We start from the raw sequence: 17,560 nt of genomic DNA on the forward strand, positions 1-17,560 counted from the left end.
ACTGTACGTGAGGAGGCGTCTCGGGTACTGACACTGGAACTTAATTAACACGTAGAATTTATTGATCATAGCACTGCAGGGAAATCATCTCACATCTTCAGCCGTTTTCAGCAATAGGTAACAATAAATAAGGAACCAGTAAATATCTCAGATATACGCCAGAGTAGAAATGCGAGACATTAAACGTGACAGGGAAATATGTGACATTCAACCAATAAAACTCATATCAATGAAAATACAGTGCTTAAAGCGGCAGGGTGTCACTTGGTTCCGTTTTATATTCAACTGAATGTTCATGTAAAAAGCTACAAGGTCCAACAAGGAGATGAGTGAAATAGAGTAGATTGTGTTGACACATTTTCTCTCAGAAATTAGCCTTTCAGGGGAAGAATTGATCCGAGACAGGCGCTTCTATAAAAAGGAAATCCCAGGTAATTTCCTTTTTCATTATAAAAAGCGTGAAGGAATTAGAGCTGAATGGACCTGCCCATATGTGTTGACAGGAGAACCTTGGTGAGAAAGAAGCCCTGGCTTCCCAACCGTTAGAGAAAGAGAAGAGAGAACCCTGCAGAATGGAGAAAGGAGAGACAGCCTGGTTCTGTTCCAGGATTCCTGCACCACGCCAGTTCTCCAACGCCAGTACTCTGAACCCAACAAAGGCTGCACCCCTCTGGGAGCCAGCTTACATCCTCCTCCTGCCATTCCACCCAGAAACAAAAACAACAACCCCTTAACTTGGCAGCTAGTCCCTCTTCCACCAATAAAGATTCACTCTACTATTTCTGCATGTTGCAGACACAGAAACAGGTTGATTGTGCCTCCTTTCACCAGTTCCAGCTCCTTCAGTAACTAGCAAACGAAAAGGGAAGAAGTGGCACAAAGACAACAAGAGAGCAGTGTTTTCACAGAGAGACGTCAAATGGGGATACAGTGAACAGGGAGCTGTAGAGAGCAGAGAGCCTGTAGAGGGTTTGTTCCAAACGTTCTCCAAAGAGCACCAGTGAATAGGGCCACACGCTGTGAGACTGTTAGGCTCTGAGACAGACGTGAGGAGGCTTGACAGCCCGTCAACTGCCACCATGTTGCAAGACTTCCTGCATGTACAATGGCACATTCACTCCACAAGGGATTTATCAAGAGCCCCAGCTACCTCCTAACGCGTCAGTCAGTCGCACGGTTGGTTCCTTGATGCCATTCGAAATGAAGGCGAAGAGTACCAAGGGGACGAAGAGTACCAAGGGGACGAAGAGTACCAAGGGGATGAAGGATACGAAGGTTGCGAAGAGTATAAAGAAACACTGTTGGTGGATTTGAAACTTCCCAAGTTAATACGGACAATCTTATTTCTCCTGGTACGGCACCTTCACAACAGATCCCAAGACACCAAAACAGTGAATCATCACTTTATAAAGCATCATCTGCCCTTTTTAACAACATTTCCAGTGAAATGTGCCACGGTGAAAAATAGTACTTGTTTGAATAAGCCTGTTTTGTAAAGGAGGAAGTCCACAGCACCATTTCAGGGGGAACTACCTTTCCTCAAATGAAAGTTCTTCATGAACAATTTCTACCAAAGGTTAAGTGAGATCTGTCATGTTCACACAACAATGCAGCAAAATGGACATTTCTAGACTAGTTGACATTTGTTGGGGGGGGGGGGGGGGATCAATAATATCAATGCGTTCTTGTCTAAACAGCTGGGAGAGCAATATCATTATCAACTCACTGATTTGTGTCTCTGCATGAGAGCAAGCATGTATAACGACTGTGTTCAAATCCTAAAAAGGACAGTGACTAGCCTAATCTACAGATAGAGAAGGTCATAGAAGTGCTTTGTCTGATCAAGTGTTACACTATTTGCATGTTAAAATGTCATGGAATGCACCCTGGGACATTGTTCCACCGTTTACAATTTTTTTGTGTGGCTTTAAACATAACGATCAGCAGTCTAACATCATAATTCAACATGATCACTTGGCTCCTTACCGCATAGCCCCTGTCTCAGTGTAGGTAGAGAGAGAGAGAGAGAGAGAGGGAGAGTCGGAGAGAGAGAGAGAGAGAGAGAGAGAGAGAGGGAGGGAGGGAGGGAGGGAGGAGGAGAGAGAGAGTGAGAGATAGAGGGAGTATAAGAGAGAGAGAGAGAGATAGAGAGAAGGAGGATGAGAGAGAGTGAGAGATAGAGGGAAGAGAGAGAGAGAGAGAGAGAGAGAGAGAGAAAGAGAGAGAGAGAGAGAGCGAGAGCGGGGATAGGAGAACACTGGTTGAGGAAATCTCCTTATGGGAGTTGCCAGTCCATTGTCTCTGCCTTTAGATTGACTGCCTCATTTATAAAACAATCTCTCCAATTTCCCCACAGACTGAAAACCTGCAGACGGAAGAGAGTGTATACAGTATACCCAGGACGGGAGATGACTGGAGATTGTTGTTATGGAGATAAACTCAGAATGTGTATAGTTGTCAGGGGAGATATGGCAAAAAGGAAAATAAGAGGATCTCTTCCTCTCTGGTTTGTGTCCTTAATAAAAATGATGCAGTGCTCTGCGCGTAAATCGATAGTTAAACGGCTTTGTGTGTTCTCTGTGAGAAGCTATAGTCTCATATGTTCTACGAAGCAATGCCTCTTTCTCTGTAACAGATCATGCATGGTAATAATGCAGTGACTCATTTTAATTACTCAGCTGGCCTGTTTCACACAACTAAATATATTCCGTTAATGATGAGTGACTGTGATAGAGTTCATCCATAAGGATAGCATTGAAGAGTAGGCTACAGCTGCACAACACTGAGATGATCCTGAAATGAAAGTAAGTACAGTAATCGATCGTGGCTTAGGCACTGAGTTTCACTCAAGAAGGATCTGACTTGAAACAGGATCAACACTCAAAGTCATGGAAAACCAATTCATTGATCGGGTACAACACAACAACATCCTGTCCGTGAAAGACAACAATACATCTGGATTCGGATGATCAAATGATCACGGTCAGAATGTCACACTGACGGTAGGAGGCCATCACTGAAGAGGAATCCATACAGCACTTCACTAGCTCATACTTTGTCTGTTTAATAACTGTCACTTTCCCTAATAGTAAGTGCTCTGATCTAAGTAATGTGGACGGCAGTAAGTCATCACGGGTGAGAGCTGTCACTCGATGAATAGAGGTAAGGATGTTGCTACTGGTAATTATTTTCAGAGATGCCTTTTGGCCTTCCCCCCCTCGAGCATCTGTAACAAAGCTGTAGTAATCAATGGCAGCAACCGTCACTGTCAGCACCATCCACACTGCTGCCCTGTGGGATTCACACAGAGAGAGAGGGAGAGAGAGAGGGAGAGTCGGAGAGAGAGAGGGAGAGAGGGAGGGAGAGAGGGAGGGAGGGAGGAGGAGAGAGAAAGAGAGAGAAAGAGGGAGAGTCAGAGAGAGAGAGAGAGAGAGAGGGAGAGTCTGAGAGTCTGAGAGAGAGAGAGAGAGAGAGAGAGAGAGAGAGAGAGGGAGAGTCGGAGATAGAGAGACAGAGAGGGAGAGGGAGAGAGGGAGAGTCAGAGAGAGAGAGCGAGAGAGAGGGAGGGAGGAGGAGAGAGAGGGAGGAGAAGAGAGAGTGAGAGAGAAGGAGGGTGAGAGAGAGTGAGAGATAGAGGGAGGAGAGAGAGAGAGAGGGAGGAGAAGAGAGAGAGAGAGAAGGAGGGTGAGAGAGTGAGAGATAGAGGGAGGGAGAGAGAGAGAGAGAGAGAGAGAGAGAGAGAGAGAGAGAGAGAGAGAGAGAGAAGAGGGAGGGAGGGAGGGAGGGAGGGAGGGAGGGAGGGAGGGAGAGTCGGGAGAGAGAGAGAGAGAGAGAGAGAGAGAGAGAGAGAGGGAGAGTCGGAGAGAGAGAGAGAGAGAGAGAGGGAGGGAGGGAGGGAGGGAGGAGGAGAGAGAGAGAGAGTGAGAGAGAAGGAGGATGAGAGAGAGTGAGAGATAGAGGGAGGAGAGCGAGAGAGAGAGAGAGAGAGAGAGAGAGAGAGAGAGAGAGAGAGAGGGAGTCAGAGAGAGAGCGAGAGAGAGGGAGGGAGGAGGAGAGAGAGAGAGTGAGAGATAGAGGGAGGAGAGCGAGAGAGAGAGAGAGAGAGAGAGAGAGAGAGAGAGAGAGAGAGAGAGAGATAAAGATAGAGGGAGGGAGGGAGGGATAGAGAGAGAGATAGAGGGAGAGAGAGAGAAGGATAGGTAACCTAGCGGTTAAGAAGTTGGGCCAATAAGCAAAGGTTTGCTGGTTCGAATCTCCGAGCGGACTAGGTAAAAAATCTATCAGTGTGCACTTGAACAAGGCACTTAATCCTAATTGCTCTTGTAAGTCTGGATAAGAGTGTCTACTAAATAAGAGAGAAGGTAAAAATATTAGTCATAGCAGGTCTGACACCCTGTCACGTTCTGACCTTTATATCCTTTGTTTTGTATTCATTATGTAGTATGGTCAGGGCGTGAGTTGGGGTGGGCAGTCTATGTTTGATTTTCTATGATTTGGGGATTTCTATGTTTCGGCCTAGTATGGTTCTCAATCAGAGGCAGGTGTCATTAGTTGTCTCTGATTGAGAATCATACTTAGGTAGCCTGGGTTGCACCGTTTGTTTGTGGGTGATTGTCTATGTTGATTGCTTGTTTTAGCACAGTTCTCATTAGCTTCACGGTTGTTATTTCGTTTATTGTTTTTGTATAGTGTTTCAGTGTTTTATTAAAATTCATGATGAACACATACCACGCTGCATTTTGGTCCTCCGAGTCTTCTCGCCTCTCCTCTTCAGATGAAGAGGAGGACGACCGTGACACACCCAGAGCCCTGGTTCATTTCCTCCCCTGGCTCGAGTCCGTCAATGAAGATAAGAGTCATTTCAGCCTAGGAATGACTGCCCTATACGTTTTAAAAAACCCTCGTAGTCACAGAAACCAGGACATTGATTTCGAATTTCTTCGTTTAAGAAGAAAGGCCTCTCTAGCCTCCTCCATGTTAGAATCCTCTCTGCCAACAGCTCATTATCAACCACACACATAATCCTTCAAATTGGCTACAAATGCCAGCCTAAAGAGCTAAGCTGCAGAAAACATTTAGGAAACCTTAAAGGAGTATTTTCTTTCCTGATATTCCTAGTGAAATGTGGTATCCTGTTTGTGCGGGGTAGTAGTCCATGTTAATAGTAGGCCAAGTGCAGCGTTTCTGTCTGCCTTTGAATAAATCAATGTAGACACAATGCTGCTCTTGGACTTTCCCCTCGTTCTATTCATTTGTGGGTAGTTTTAGTGTTGTGTTTGTCCAAAGCCCCCAGCCATGTGAAGTGAACTGGTGTCATGAAGCTCACTGTCAGAACCAGGGAAAAAAGTCAACGTTGTAGCAAACTACTATGCTGTGGTCGCCTATTAAATGGATGTAAATACTGTGGAAAATTCCTGCCAGCTATTACCTGCAAGAAGAGGTAGAGGTATCATATTAGAATATATCTGACATGTAGGGTTAGCCATGCAGCACCCATCACTAGCTGGCACAGGCACAAAGTCATCAAATCTGATTTTAAACCTAATCCTAACCTTAACTCTAACCACACTGCTAACCCTAATGCCTAACCATAACCTTAAATTAAAAACTTTGCAGCTGGCCTATCGCTCAGTTCAGCCTCCAGGACAACTCATGACAATAAATGTTAATGTGCAAGAAATAATGGAATATTTTGTAATAAACAGCTGCTCCATTGTTACTGAGAAAGGATGTCAACAAGTCCACAATACTGTCCTTATGAAACAAGCTTCACAGACAGACAAGAGGCTTCACAGACAGATGGGAGGTTTCACAGAGTATACTGTACTTTCAATGCTCAGACGCTTGGGCCCTTGGGTATTAAGGGTTAAGTGGACAAACCTACAGCTGCTGTGAACTGGCCAATGATGGCCAATGGCCTCAATCTAGGGTCTTTGGTCACGCATTAAGCACTTGTCAGAAGGAAGCAGTGAATTGCAGCGCAGGACGACGGGTCAACTCACAAGACAAAGTGCTGTTGCCATAAGACGACAGTCTGGAGGGAAGGAATGAAGGAGCACAGGAGGGGATGGGAGCTACATTCCCTTGCAGCGAGCGGCAGGTTGAGAGAATGGTCATGTATTCCTCCCAGCATCTGCATGTAACCAAGGGAACATACTTTTATGCAATATGTATATGGTAGGAACCATCAAAGTAGCTATTCACTTCACCTTTCCAGAAGCTCTTTCCACAAAGTGCCCAGGCAATACCTCTAGTCTAGACCCTAGAGACTGTGTGGATGTGGCATTGTAACACATTGTAACTCTTGGGAGAGCCACTCCAGATTGATCACCATGTTGAGGCAGCAAAGGGCTATAGCATCTTTCTCAGGGCCTGGCCGGCCGGCAGATCCCTGTAAACTCACTACCTCACTCATCAGACTGCAGCATTCAGCAGCACGTTGACTGGATGAGAGCTGCTGTGAGCTGCAGGGAAGAGGAAAACAAATTCCAAGTGACCTGACTATTTCATTTCCAACATCATGGCTGTGATCAATCTCTCCTGCCGTGAGCCCCCCACACAACGGAGACAATCATTCACTACTTGAGAGGCAGCTATGGGAGTATTGACTGAAGGAAGATGACAGTGTGTGTGTGTGTGTGTGTGTGTGTGTGTGTGTGTGTGTGTGTGTGTGTGTGTGTGTGTGTGTGTGTGTGTGTGTGTGTGTGTGTGTGCGTGTGCGTGTGCGTGTGCGTATGTGTGCCTGTGTCTGTGTCTGTGTGTTTGTGTGCCTGTATATGTGTGTGTTTTCAGAGGACCTATGAGACTCACAGAGGCAAACAGCTGTCTAACAGCCATTATCGCAAGTGATGATTAACATTATCATCATTATGGCTGTCTCCTACAAGTGTCCCGAAGGATGCAAATCAATACAAGACTGAAATGGATTGATTGGAAATGATATGTGCTGAACAGAGGTAAAAGACCATGGATCTAGCACGGTGTATTACATCGATCACCCAGACAACGCTAGCTAGGCTAGTAAACAGAGTATCAAAACATATCAGCGGAAGATACCGCGGACTGCAAAGCATAGATAATACAACGTATCACTGCGATCAATACTGCTAGCCTTGTGGTTTCAGATTGAATGAGTTGATCAGAGGCAGATATCTAATTATACTTTAATGTGTGGAAACAGATCAGTGCTTTTTGAAATCCATCTCCGCTTCTTGTTCATTTGTTCCAATTGTGTCACCATATGTTTACGCCATGGCTGTCATGTACATCCAATCATTGATCGTACTCCTACTTCTTCACTAGTTGCTTTGAATTTAAAAAAGCTCATCATGCTTCAGTATCAGACAATGTTCTGTCTGTGTGAAGCCATTAACTGCAGAAGGTAACAGTTTGGGCTGCACTTAACAAAGGACTTCAGTCAGTGCTGCTCTGGCCAACGGCATGCAAATTGTGCTTGATTATCCAAAGTGGTTTACTTTACATTTAGCCTATATGTAAACCATTCACTCTGTTTTGCAGGTGGATTTTTGAGCCTAAAACATGGCTATTGGTCCTATTCCATCAACGTCTATGGGCTGTCATTGCTGACAGATCACTGCCATATTTAACATCCTTTATTATAAATGACGAAGTCAAGTGCATGGCTCTAATTGAATTGCTGGGGCCTATTATTGGTCAAACTGTGAGTATCCCCATTGGGGTCAGCAGCAGTGAGGTATCCCTTCCTTACTGATGGATTCATCCTGACATCCTCCCTGTACTTTAGTCTGTTGAGGAAGACGAGGAGCGTAGATTTAATTGACTGCCAGGACGTCCTTGGATGTGTTTCCTGACGGAAAATACTGCAAGCCGTGAGATGTGGTCCACAACTACAGTACGCAGTGTCCTAAATGGCACCCTATTCCCTACATTGCACCCTATTCCATACATTGCAATTCCTGCACTTCCCATAGGGCTCTGGTCTAAGGTAGTGCACTATGTAGGGATTAGGGTGCCATTTGAGACACAGCCGCACTGTAGTGGTGGAGTGATGGTGCTAGATAGAAGAATAGAAGGATAGATGGATATATTCAGTGGCTGTGCTGTTTTGAAATAGTCTATAGGCCTGGCTGGTGAGGCAGATAGCACGCTAACTTGTCTTATTTACAGCAACTCTTCATCCGAAGTGGCACACTGAGATGTGAAACCATCAGTAACTGAGTTCCATCATCTCAGAGAGAAATTCTTTATTTCAGAGCTGCCATTGATTTGGTGGAAAATAAACAACCCCTGGAAGAGATTGGCTGTTCCATATTTGAATCATAATTCAAATGAGGCTGTAAAAGAATCTAGAAGTTAGTTTTAATATTTTGTCATAATTACTAGGAGAGTCAGCTGACAAGAATCATTTGTCTTTTAAACGTGTCTGTCACTAAGGAACGTTACTAAAGAGCAGAGATATATCCTGCGGTAGAGGAGGAGTTTGAGATATCACATTTGCATCAATCATTGTCAAGAGATTAGGCTAGAATCCACAGCAGTCATCAATGTTTGCTGGTGGGAAATCCAGGAGCAATTATACTAAGAATGAATATAGATGGCTGGGTCTGTTTATTTTAGTCATTGAATTTGGATTCTATCTTGGCTTAAGTGGACTTAAGGACTTAGCCTTCAATCAAATATTTCAAATCTTATTAGCAAAAAGAATGATTTTAATTGATTGAAAATGTGTATATCACTGTGCTTTTCTGTAAGCTACATTTTATGTTCAACCCCTTTGATCATTCAAATTGTCAGAGTACATATTAAGGGATTTTTCTTAATTGATTTAATGTTGATATGCCACGAGAGGCCAGATGTGGCCCCAAGGCCAGTTTTTAGGTATCACCACTCTGTATGTTTTTTTTCTAACTTGCCCCCTCTCCCCTTATAGGATCAGGCAACTGCTTTGACACAAAATGGCCGACGTGGGTGCTTCCTCTAAGGCAGTGGATCCCAAACTTTTTATAGTCCTGTACCCCTTCAAACATGCAACCTCCAACTGCGTACCCCCTCTAGCGCCAGGGTCAGAGCACTATCAAATGTTGTTTTTTTGTCATCATTGTAAGCCTGCCACACACACACTATACGATACATTTATTAAACATAAGAACGAGTGTTGTTGTCACAACCTGGCTCATGGGAAGTGACAAAGAGCTCTTATAGGACCGGGGCACAAATAATAATATAATAATAATCAATCATTTTGCTATTTATTTAGTCATCTTACATATAAAACTGTATTTGTTTATTGAAAATTGTGAATAACTCACCACAGGTTAATGAGAAGGATGTGCTTGAAAGGATGTACATAACTCTGCAATGTTGGATTTTATTGGAGAGTCTCAGTCTTAAATACTTTTCCACACACAGTCTGTGCCTGTATTTAGTTTATGCCAGTGAGGGCCGAGAATCCACACTCACATAGGTACTTGGTTGCAAAGGGCATCAGTGTCTTAACAGACGATTTGCCAAGGCAGGATACTCTGAGCGCAGCCCAATGCAGAAATCTGGCAGTGGCTTCCTATTAAATTACATTTTCACAGAACCGCTTGTTGCAATTTCGATGAGACTCTCTTGTTCAGATATCGGTAGGTGGACTGGAAGCAAAGGCATGAAAGGGATAAGGAATCCAGTTGTTTGTGTCATCCGTTTCGGGAAAGTACCTGCGTAATTACACACCCAACTCACTCAGGTGCTTCGCTATATCACATTTGACATTGTCCGTAAGCTTGAGTTCATTTGCACACAACAAATCATACAATGATGGAAAGATCTGAGTGTTGTCCTTGTTAATGCAGACAGAGAAGAGCTCCAACTTCTTAATCAAAGCATCAATTTTGTCCTGCACATTTAATATAGTTGCGGAGAGTCCCTGTAATCCTAGATTCAGATCACTCAGGCGAGAAAAAAGATCACCCAGTCATGCAAGCGGTCAGACAAGTGAAAATGATGGTCAGTAAAGAAAACTTTAAGCTCATCTCTCAATTTTAAAAAACGTGTCAATACTTTGCCCCTTGTAAAAGCATTACATGGTCACTGCCCATATCATTGCATAGTGCAGAAAATACACGAGAGTTCAGGGGCTTTGCTTTAACAAAGTTAACCATTTTCACTGTAGTGTACAAAATGTCTTTCAAGCTGTCAGGCATTCCTTTGGCAGCAAGAGCCTCTCGGTCGATGCTGCAGTGTACCCAAGTGTCTTCGGGAGCAACTGCTTGCATGCGCGTTACCACTCCACTATGTCTCCTTGACATGGCTTTTGCAGCATCAGTACAGATACCAACACATCTTGACCACCAAAGTCCAATTGTTGTCACAAAGCTGTCCAGTACTTAAAAAATATCCTCTCTGGTTGTCCTGGTTTCCAGTAAACACAACAGGCCATATACCAGGAGCTGTGCCAGGCCCGCCACGTCTGTTGACTCATCCAGCTGTAACGCATAGAATTCACTGACATGTATGCGAAGCAGTAATTGTTTCAAAACATCTCCTGCCATGTCACTGATGTGTCGTGAAACAGTGTTGTTTGATGAAGGCATTGTCTGTATAGTTTTTATGGCCTTTCCCCCAGTATTGTTCCAGCCATACCCACGGCAGCAAGAATAATTAAGTCCTCCAAAATAGTAAGGGGCTTGCCTGTCCTAGCCACTCGGTAGCTCACCATATAAGATGCTTCTAGCCCATTCTTATAAATGGTATCTGTTGCTTTTATACATGTCTTATTACTCGTAAATTGTCTTAATTGTCGCTCAAAAAACTTTGCGGCATGTTTTGGTTCTAAATGTCTGCGCAAGAGTGGAGGTTTCATCGAGTTGTGAGATAGTACTTTTGCACATATAACACACTGTGGCTGACGAAAGGCACTACTCCCAATATAAGTCAACTCCAAATCAATGTATTTCTCATCATATTTGCACCTCTTCGATGGTCCAATAGCACCGAACAACAGACAGGGACAAGTAAGAGGGCAGTGGCTCTTCGGCTGCATCAGATTCACAACTGTCAGTGTCTATGCTAGCTGGGATAAAAACAAATGTAGATATCCTGATGCTAACATTGGATGTGGTCGTGGAAGCAGAACAACTTGTGTCGTCGACAGGTGCAGGTGTAGTACTGCTGGTAGTAGCAGTACTACTAGTAGAGCTGGTATGTGTCTCTATGGATGCGGGCCTTTCTATTTTTAACCATTTATCCATTTTCGAGCAAACAGAATGAGCAGCAGCTATGTTTGGCTAAATACGGACCGTTTGTGGAATTCCCACGAAAGAGTAACGTTTAATGTGATTGGATGTTAATTATTTAACTCGGCTACCTGTATTGGTGTCACGCCCTGACCTTAGAGCTTTTTATGTCTCTATTTTGGGTTTGGTCAGGGTGTGATTTGGGTGGGCATTCTATGTTCTTTTTTCTATGTTTTTGTATTTCTTTGTTTTGGCCGGGTATGGTTCTCATTCAGGGACAGCTGTCTATCGTTGTCTCTGATTGGGAACCATACTTAGGTAGCCCTTTTCCCTCCTTTCTGTGTGGGAAGTTGACTTTGTTAGGGGCACTATAGCCCATGTAAGCTTTACGGTTGTTTCTTCATTTCTTGTTTTGTTGGCGTCATTTTAAATAAGAGAAAATGTACACTCACCACGCCGCACCTTGGTCCACTTCGTTTGACGGCCATGGCAATTTGACATTGTGTTGTTATTTCGCTGAACACTAGATGGTTTCATTTTATTTTTGGCAGTGAAACGAGGCTACTCAGGCGAGAGAAAAAAAACTCACCCAAATGTATAGCCCCGTTGGAAAATATAAACGGACTGTTTGAAAATGTGAAGACATCAAAAAATATTTTTTTTTTTAAATGTGAATCACATTTTTATTTGGCGTACGCCCGACGGCATTGTGTGTAACCCTAGGGGAATACCTGCTCTAAGGTGATGACAAATGATGCATGTCTGCTGAATCAGAAAGAGGGAAACAGAAAGAGAGATGAAACCCTACTGTATCCGTTGTATTCACATCCATTTCCATTGTATCGAATTAATTCATTAAAGTCTACTGAAAGTGTCATGCCTTGTTAGCGAGAAGCACAGCTGCTTTAGAACCAAGTTTAATTCAGAGTACATCATTCCATTCAAATCATTGCTAGGTTACCCAACAGTGGCTGTTCAGGCTTTCCCCCCTATTTAATCTACCACCAAGTATGGACAAAACACAATGTCAAAACTGACAACACTGTCCACAAACACTGTTTCGAAACGGGGACATTTCCTCTACAGAAGGACTGAATAAAATGGAAATAATAACAGGAAGAAAAACACATTTCATACTCTGTGATCAAATGGTTTGAGGCCTTGTATCACCTGCAGCGATTCTCTCCTGAATGTGGTGTGTTGCATTAAACAAATTCTGTTTGATCAACCATTTATTCAACATCAGCACTCTAACTAACAAAGAGGATATTATGGATGACAAATGGGAAAACGTCCCTGTTTTGTAAGGTCAGGCGTTTAGACAACACATATCCTGTAATGTCTATGTTGATCCAACAGCTTCCAGCTGGAAAGTACAGTGATTAAGTACATTTAAAAACAGAGGAAAGATAATGAAACGATATAAACCATTTCAGGTCAATAGGATTTAAAGCATAACTCAGGCAAGCTGCCTGATTCATGGTAAAGAAAAAAGGTTGTTTCTAATAGGAAAGTGAACAATGGACCTGGACTAACAACGCAGTGCGGAGCAGGGCTTTAATTTATCAGAGGACACATTTCAAATAACCAAGTCAGGCTCCGGCTCATCCACCTACCTGGAAGGGGAGCCCACAGGGACTGTCGCCATGAAAGCGAAAATATTTCCTCAAGCTCTAGGGCTGCAGGCAGTGATCTGATATGCTTTAAAGGCCCAGCTGTAGGCCCTGCTGTCAGATATGTAATAAAGGCCCTGCTGTCTGATATGTAATAAAGGCCCTGCTGTCAGATATGTATTAAAGGCCCTGCTGTCAGATATGTAATAAAGGCCCTGCTGTCTGATATGTATTAAAGGCCCTGCTGTCTGATATGTATTAAAGGCCCTGCTGTCTGATATGTAATAAAGGCCCTGCTGTCAGATAAGTATTAAAGGCCCTGCTGTCAGATATGTAATAAAGGCCCTGCTGTCTGATATGTATTAAAGGCCCTGCTGTCTGATATGTATTAAAGGCCCTGCTATAGGCCTGCTGTCTGATATGTAATAAAGGCCCTGCTGTCTGATATGTATTAAAGGCCCTGCTGTCTGATATGTATTAAAGGCCCTGCTGTCTGATATGTATTAAAGGCCCTGCTGTCTGATATTTATTAAAAGGCCCTGCTGTCTGATATGTATTAAAGGCCCTGCTGTCTGATATGTATTAAAGGCCCTGCTGTCTGATATGTAATAAAGGCCCTGCTGTCAGATAAGTATTAAAGGCCCTGCTGTCAGATATGTAATAAAGGCCCTGCTGTCTGATATGTATTAAAGGCCCTGCTGTCTGATATGTATTAAAGGCCCTGCTATAGGCCTGCTGTCTGATATGTAATAAAGGCCCTGCTGTCTGATATGTATTAAAGGCCCTGCTGTCTGATATGTATTAAAGGCCCTGCTGTCTGATATGTATTAAAGGCCCTGCTGTCTGATATGTAATAAAGGCCCTGCTGTCTGATATGTATTAAAGGCCCTGCTGTCTGATATGTAATAAAGGCCCTGCTGTCAGATATGTATTAAAGGCCCTGCTGTCTGATATGTATTAAAGGCCCTGCTGTCTGATATGTAATAAAGGCCCTGCTGTCAGATATGTATCAAAGGCCCTGCTGTCTGATATGTATTAAAGGCCCTGCTGTCTGATATGTATTAAAGGCCCTGCTGTCTGATGTGTATTAAAGGCCCTGCTGTCAGATATGTATTAAAGGCCCTGCTGTCTGATATGTATCAAAGACCCTGCTGTCTGATATGTATTAAAGGCCCTGCTGTCTGATATGTATTAAAGGCCCTGCTGTCTGATATGTATTAAAGGCCCTGCTGTCTGATATGTATTAAAAGGCCCTGCTGTCTGATATGTATTAAAGGCCCTGCTGTCTGATATGTATTAAAGGCCCTGCTGTCTGATATGTATTAAAGGCCCTGCTGTCTGATATGTATTAAAGGCCCTGCTGTCTGATATGTATTAAAGGCCCTGCTGTCTGATATGTATTAAAGGCCCTGCTGTCTGATATGTATTAAAGGCCCTGCTGTCTGATATGTAATAAAGGCCCTGCTGTCTGATATGTATTAAAGGCCCTGCTGTCTGATATGTATTAAAGGCCCTGCTGTCAGATATGTATTAAAGGCCCTGCTGTCTGATATGTATCAAAGACCCTGCTGTCTGATATGTATTAAAGGCCCTGATGTCTGATATGTATTAAAGGCCCTGCTGTCTGATATGTATTAAAGGCCCTGCTGTCTGATGTGTATTAAAGGCCCTGCTGTCTGATGTGTATTAAAGGCCCTGCTGTCAGATGTGTATTAAAGGCCCTGCTGTCAGATATGTATCAAAGGCCCTGCTGTCTGATATGTATTAAAGGCCCTGCTGTCTGATATGTATTAAAGGCCCTGCTGTCTGATATGTAATAAAGGCCCTGCTGTCAGATATGTATTAAAGGCCCTGCTGTCTGATATGTATTAAAGGCCCTGCTGTCTGATATGTAATAAAGGCCCTGCTGTCAGATATGTATCAAAGGCCCTGCTGTCTGATATGTATTAAAGGCCCTGCTGTCTGATATGTATTAAAGGCCCTGCTGTCTGATGTGTATTAAAGGCCCTGCTGTCAGATATGTATTAAAGGCCCTGCTGTCTGATATGTATCAAAGACCCTGCTGTCTGATATGTATTAAAGGCCCTGCTGTCTGATATGTATTAAAGGCCCTGCTGTCTGATATGTATTAAAGGCCCTGCTGTCTGATATGTATTAAAAGGCCCTGCTGTCTGATATGTATTAAAGGCCCTGCTGTCTGATATGTATTAAAGGCCCTGCTGTCTGATATGTATTAAAGGCCCTGCTGTCTGATATGTATTAAAGGCCCTGCTGTCTGATATGTATTAAAGGCCCTGCTGTCAGATTAAATATGTATTAAAGGCCCTGCTGTCTGATATGTATCAAAGACCCTGCTGTCTGATATGTATTAAAGGCCCTGATGTCTGATATGTATTAAAGGCCCTGCTGTCTGATATGTATTAAAGGCCCTGCTGTCTGATATGTATTAAAGGCCCTGCTGTCTGATATGTAATAAAGGCCCTGCTGTCTGATATGTATTAAAGGCCCTGCTGTCTGATATGTAATAAAGGCCCTGCTGTCTGATATGTATTAAAGGCCCTGCTGTCTGATATGTAATAAAGGCCCTGCTGTCTGATATGTATTAAAGGCCCTGCTGTCTGATATGTAATAAAGGCCCTGCTGTCTGATATGTATTAAAGGCCCTGCTGTCTGATATGTAATAAAGGCCCTGCTGTCTGATATGTATTAAAGGCCCTGCTGTCTGATATCTATTAAAGGCCCTGCTGTCTGATATTTATTAAAGGCCCTGCTGTCTGATATTTATTAAAGGCCCTACTGTAGGCCCTTCTGTCTGATTAGTATTACAGGCCCTGCTGTAGGCCCTTCTGTCTGATTAATATTACAGGCCCTGCTGTAGGCCCTTCTGTCTGATTAGTATTACAGGCCCTGCTGTAGGCCCTGCTGTCTGATATGCATTACAGGTCCTGCTGCAGGCCCTGCTGTCTGATATGCATTAAAGGACAATTGAAAACACAACATAAGCAAATATCCTTCTGAGAATGAATAAACTACTACTAAAAGATCTCCATCACTGTCTTCCATTATATGTTGTTTTTCCCACAGATTCATCCAGATTCATCCTTGAATGACATGTACAGATGTTTATAAGTATTTGCTATACAAATACATTTCTCAAGGTCTCTCCTTTGCCTGCATGTTATCAATGAAGGAATGATGTCCTCCCTCTATTCCGTCAATAGCCAGAGAAATGCTAGGTCACAGGAAATGTCTCTCCTCCCACATCGCTCCCCTGATAGAACCACCTTTAATACGTCCCTGTGGGACACGGTGGATATGGCAGCACATAGCATTCCTCAAATTAGAGCTGATAAAGGCTCCAAGAGAGACGTTGACTCCCTGATGGGGTGAAAGAGAGAGAAAGAGATAAAGAGAGAGAGATCGAGAGAGAGATCGAGAGAGAGAGAGAGAGAGAGAGAGAGAGGCCATCTGGCCGTCAGCAGGGTAGTTGGTACACCTTTCTACCGCTGCTGTCCCTTAATGTAATACCACTGATATCGCTTACTGATTCCACTTACTGTAATACCATTGATATCCCTTACTGTAATACCACTGATATCCCTTACTGTAACACCACTGATATCCCTTACTGTAATACCACTGATATCGCTTACTGATTCCACTTACTGTAATACCACTGATATCGCTTACTGATTCCACTTACTGTAATACCACTGATATCCCTTACTGTAACACCACTGATATATCTTAGTGAAACACCACTGAAATCCCTAACTGTAATACCACTGATACCCTTACTGTAACACCACTGATATCCCTTACTGTAACACCACTGATATCCCTTACTGTAACACCAATGATATCCCTTACTGTAATACCACTGATATCCCTTACTGATACCGCTTACTGTAACATCACTGATATCCCTTACTGTAATACAAATAATATCCCTTACTGTAATACCACTGATATCCCTTACTGATACCACTTACTGTAACATCACTGATATCCTTTACTGTAATACAAATGATATCCCTTACTGTAACACCAATGATATCCCTTACTGTAATACCACTGATATCTTGAATGAACACATGGCCATGTCCTCATCATATACCACTTCACAATATACTGCTATATTTGCCATGACTCTCAATATATCACACAAAGCCAAGGTAATTGTATTGAAACTGTGGTGAAATGCAGGATGCTGAAGGACCTCAACTGAGAAGTGACTATTCTTTGAGGAGTATGGATGAATGGCATATGCCATCCATTGTTGAAAGCACTTGACTCTGAGATTGCAAAGGGAATGTTGACTGCTGTTAAAGCAACATTTGTGCGCAAACATGTGGAAAGGCTGAGAGACAGATCCATTATCCAACTGTTCCATGGACCACTACAGAAGATCACACAATGCTGTTTCTTCTAAAGCCCATTCTGCAGCTGAAGGTGCTGTCTTAGTGTAGCAGAGTGGCAGGCTGATCAAAAGTTTTGTTGTACAATAGGGTGAATATAGTGACTCTCATCAAATTTCTTCTCTTGTTGGCTTAAAGTTCACACATCAGGGAAGGTAGAGAGATATGGAGGGATGGACAGGGAGAGAAAGAGAGAGACAGAGAGACAAACAGAGGGGGGGAGAGAGGACACTGTGTGTATGAGAGAGACATTCTCTTCTGAACTGGAGATGCCATCTGTCAATGTCAGGGCCTGTAATACTGCTTATTTGACAAATGCCAAGGCAAC

The 17,560-nt window shown here is 43.3% G+C and overlaps 1 protein-coding gene across 1 annotated transcript in view; it reads right to left on the reverse strand.

Moving 5' to 3' along the window:
- The window catches only part of LOC115126160 (interleukin-1 receptor accessory protein-like 1), a 423,550-nt gene that overhangs the window by 382,267 nt on the left and 23,723 nt on the right, over positions 1-17,560 (reverse strand). The gene's annotated exons all lie outside the window — the stretch shown is intronic.

Source organism: Oncorhynchus nerka, linkage group LG5 (genome assembly GCF_034236695.1).
Source record: "Oncorhynchus nerka isolate Pitt River linkage group LG5, Oner_Uvic_2.0, whole genome shotgun sequence".
NCBI classification, from domain to species: Eukaryota; Metazoa; Chordata; class Actinopteri; order Salmoniformes; family Salmonidae; genus Oncorhynchus; species Oncorhynchus nerka.